The 4,821-nt window shown below is 34.9% G+C and overlaps 1 long non-coding RNA gene across 1 annotated transcript; it reads right to left on the reverse strand.

Annotated features, from left to right (window-relative positions):
• Window positions 1–841: 841 nt before the first annotated feature.
• Window positions 842–4,779, reverse strand: LOC143243886 (uncharacterized). Its single transcript, XR_013024797.1, has 2 exons — window positions 4,520–4,779; window positions 842–2,643 (listed from the first exon to the last, which is right to left on the reverse strand). It is a non-coding gene; the product is annotated as an uncharacterized LOC143243886 (long non-coding RNA).
• Between the last annotated feature and the right edge of the window lie 42 nt (window positions 4,780–4,821).

The following is a 4,821-nucleotide window of genomic DNA, read 5'->3' on the forward strand; positions in this document are numbered from 1 at the left end:
CTTAATGTTTCCAGTGTTTTATATAAAATCACAGTAGAAGAAACAAATTTTAACTGAGATTAGGTAAATGAAAGTGAAAAAAAAATTCACTCAAAACCTGTTTACTATATTTCAGTTCAAGCTCTATTCAGTTAAGAAGTTTGAAGGAATATATTTCCAATTTTGTTTTATTTATCTCCTACTTATTAAATACACCAAAAAGAAATAATGCATCAAATCATTTGAATTTCCTACTATTCATAAGAGATCTTATTATTACATCTTAACACTTTTCTGTTTAAAGCTCTTGATATGTTGTCCTTCCCAGTGGACAAAGTGTAGATATTGTGTTTAAAATATACCTATTGTAATATTAAAAAGCTCATTTTGTATCACTGAAAAGTGTAATAGATAATACCAGTATTGCAACACTTTATATGAAACATTTATTCATTATTAGATGAACATTACAGTTTCTACTCTTGAACAAGTACATGTGGTGTTCATGTACACGGTTTGATATTAGATACTTTGGAATTATGGAGTATCAGTTCTGTTTTGATTTTAAATCTGCACAGTGTGTTGTCTCGGTTATGGCCACTTCAGCAATATTCTCCAAATCTCACTATTAGAAGGCTCCATAGTGACATAGAAGTATGTCTATGAACATACGACAATAGAAAGTGGGTTTCAATACTCATGGGCAGAACACAGGTAGCCCATTGTGTACCTTTATGCTTAAGTACAATATAATTACTGTTAAGGCCTAAAGCTTGTTGCTTAGTCATCAGTAGTGACTGGACCCTTTATGTGTTTTAGCTGTAAAGTTCTGAACACACACACACACAAAATACAAACATTGAAAATCCATAACTGGTTTTATTTCATTGCTATATAGTAAAGTACTTTCATAAGAAGTACACACAAAATACAAACATTGAAAATCCATAACTGGTTTTATTTCATTCCTATATGGTAAAGTACTTTCATAAGTTTCACACAAAATTATAAAATGAAATCTAAAACTACTAATAAAAGAATTAAAGTTAGTTCAAGCTAAAACTACTAATAAAAGGATTAAAGTTAGTTCAAGTGCTATAAGAAGTTCAGCAGTTAGTTTAATAAGACAATATCTTTGAGTTCTGTATAATTATGGGTTTAAGGCCGGTATCTAACCAACCACGACGTCCAAAAGTATTTTCTAGTTATATAGTTTTGGAGGTCTTTAACTACATATTTATAAAAGTTGCAGAACTTTGGTACTGATATTTAAAATAAAGCGTGGCTAAAGACAGCATCTCTGTTATTTGTGAATTATGTTAATATAGCTAATTAGACTGTTAAGTCCAACTATGAAAATCGTCACACAAAATAAATGAAAGTAGGGTACTTTCAACGTGTGATGGGTTGGTTATAGTTTACTGTATTAGTGAGAGTAGTATCTGTAACGGAAGATTAAACTAGCAAATGAGTGAGGTTACATTTCTAATCGCAATCCAATCGTGAAAGCAAGAGATAATTGATGGATAAAACAAAGCATAAAACAAAACAGATGATGGAGGAACTGCAGAAGTGGTGTTCGTGATTATTGCAAAAGTGATGTGTATCTTCAAGATGGTTATCATGTGATAAAGGTAGACAATACACCATGTAAACCATGTATTATAAATGCTGTAGAGAAGTCAATTTTGTTTTGGTTTTTAAACCTATACACTTTTCTTAACGTACGTTATGTCTCATTGAAGGTCTTGGACAGTACAGATCAGACCAGTAATATGATGCACATTGCCGTTCCGTACAACATTGGTGTTAAAGAAACAGATAATAATAATTTCATCCACCCTATTGTACGTTGTTTATCATTACATTTTAACCCGAGTTTAGGTTTTTGAAAAGTGGGGATACTTCTCTGAAACCATAGGTGGGAAATGAACATTTCGTTTTACGTTTCAGGCAAATATTGGAGTGAGAAGACAAATTTTTAAAGTTCTTAGCTTAAAGCTCTTATGCACAGTCTGCTGTTAGACTTAGGAATACCCTAGTGTTGATGGAAACTCTGTGGTGGTCATTACTCCTCGGAAACAGAATAAAGCTATCCGGAAACAAAATAAGGCCATTTTAGATGCCAGAAATATATTACTATTGAGCTATGAAAATGGAGTTCCCGTTTTCCATGTTAAGAAATTCCCACAGTGTAGTCATACTTTGTATTTTTTAAATGCGAAACTGGCACAGCGGTATATTTGCGGAATCAGCGCTAGAAACTAGGTTTTGATATCTGTGGAGGGCAGAGCACTAATAGTCCATTGTGGTTTGCTTTGTGCTTAATTCTAAGCAAACAACTTGCCCAAATAATCGTGTATATTTAGATACGTAAACACTAGAAGTACAAAAACAAGGAATTAGGGAAAGTAAATATTTGATTATGGTATGCCATAAGACCGAATATATAGTCGTTACCGAATAAATCGAAGCAAAAGTTCGTTATTTGAGTGTTGATAAGTATTTTTCTTTAATATATTTTGAAGAATTCAATGGAATCGTTGGAATCGTGCTGTGGAGTGGCTCCACTGTGACATTCTTGTCAGGAACAACAAAATATACGAAGGAACTTCTTTCACGTTGTTTTTCTGTCTCATCATTTGGAACAAGCAGACGATGAAACTGTAAAGTGCAACAAAATAGAATGTAAGTTTTGGTACAGCGGAGAGGCGAACAGTCATCATGGGTAAGATGTATTTATGATAGATAAAAAGTTAAATATATCTTCAAATGAGAACCAAGTACAAGGTGAATCATTTTTATCCAAGTTACTGCTTCAAACAACAACACCATCATTTAAGTGAATGCACCATAACATACCTGGAAAATATGGGCTTGAGGAAGACATTGAAGGAGCTTCAAGACTACTGTAATATGTAGACGTGCACAACCAACATGTGCTTCACCCGCATTTGTTACTTCAATACTTTAATGATTCGGAAGTTCAGATAGAAGTTGATTAGAATTCGATGCAGATCGTTTACCCTATATGCTTAGAGGTTAAAAACAAGGAGTTGATGTCAAAGATCTGGCTGGTAAAGGATATGATGGCAACGCCGCCGTGAGCGACAAGTATTCTGTGGTGGAACAGAAAATAAGACAAATCGTACCTCAATGTTTGGCGCAACTTGACATTCGTGGACTGCATGCTTACGTGAAGTGAAAAAAGTGTCAGATATGTTGAAAAGTTCGAGGTTAGATTATTTAAAAGCAGCAGATCTCGTTGGAAATCTAACAGAATTGCAAACCTATAGATGTGATGACAAAACAGCTCATTATTTTCAATGCTCTGGTGACATCGCTACCAGAAATCTCCCAGTGGGACAGCAATAAGTCTTCGTATTTACAATTGTAGTGTAAGGAATTCAGTTTCCCTCCATGGGCACAGAAGATAGCCCGAAGGGACTTTGTTATAAGAAAGCACACGGACACACTACTTGAAATGTTGCAGTCGGCGTCAGTAACAGACCTCTAGTTCGTAGTTCTAACCAAACTTTATAAGAGAGACGCCATACGATATTAAATGAGCCACTTTATTTTCAGCCATTGATAGTTTTATTGGAGAACTAACCAAACAACTTTGCATGGAAAATATCCAAATTTCATTCCCTTTCGGGAACTGACCCCAATTCAGAAGAAATAATCGATATTGACTATTAAACCTCCTACAGCTCATTACAGGCCGAATCTTGAACACAAAGGTGTAAATGAGGCCAACTAAGAGAATGAATGAGTATTCAGGTGTCACATTTGGAGCAGTTGATGAGGTTTAAAACCTTTCATTATGGCTTTTCCTGAACTTTACAAGATTATAATGGTAGCAATAACTATTCCAGTTAGCAGAGCAGATGGTAAAAGGATATTTAGTAAGCTAAAACTAATCAATAATCACATTAGAACAGGTCCGGTATGGTCAGGTGGTTAATGCGCTCGATTCGTAATCTGGGGTTCTTGGGTTCGAACCGCTGTTACACCAAACATGTTTCCTAGTGAGCTGTGGGGGCTTTATAATGTGACGGTCAATTCCACTATTCATTGGCAAATGAATAGCCAAGAATTGGCGGCAGGTGGTGATGACTAGCTGCCTTGTCTCTTGTTTTATACTGCTAAATTAGGGATGACTAGCACAGATAGTCCTCGGTAGCTTTGCGCGAAATTCAAAACCGAACAAACACATTAGAACCCATATGTTTAACAGTAATTAATTTGAACAAAGAACGCGCTCTTTCAATTCATATTGGTCAGGTTGTTGACATATTGGTTTTATTGAAAACGTTGACTATAATCCATTGATAGCATATTAGCTGAAAATATCTTTTATTGTAAAAACAAATTCTTAAGTCACAAAACTAATAAAATATGGACGAGAGTTTCCAAAACACAGTTAAAAGTCGCACAACGAAAAAAAATTAATAGAAACATGCCTCAGTCAGAGATTGCACATTTATTTGGTGCTTGATATTTTAATAAAAAAGATTATCGAACATTATCTACTCACTGTTGCTGGATATAGTCCATTGCTCCAGATGGACATCAAGTCTGCAACAAGAAGAATAACAGTGTCCTTTATTGGAGTGGCCTGGATCCATTTTCCTGACTTAGTTTTCAGCTAGGAGATAGTAAATGTTTTAAACGTTAAGACATCTGTATCACGAATTACATATTCCACCCACTAGTAACTATAACTTTGAATTTCAGCGTTTAAAGCCCATAACCCAGTCTTTGATACAGCGGAGTAGCACAGCAGAGCAGAAGTAAGTGTGTTTGTTATAAGTGCCATTACTGTCGGGTTTATTGTTT

This window comes from Tachypleus tridentatus, chromosome 2 (genome assembly GCF_004210375.1).
Source record: "Tachypleus tridentatus isolate NWPU-2018 chromosome 2, ASM421037v1, whole genome shotgun sequence".
NCBI classification, from domain to species: domain Eukaryota; kingdom Metazoa; phylum Arthropoda; class Merostomata; order Xiphosura; family Limulidae; genus Tachypleus; species Tachypleus tridentatus.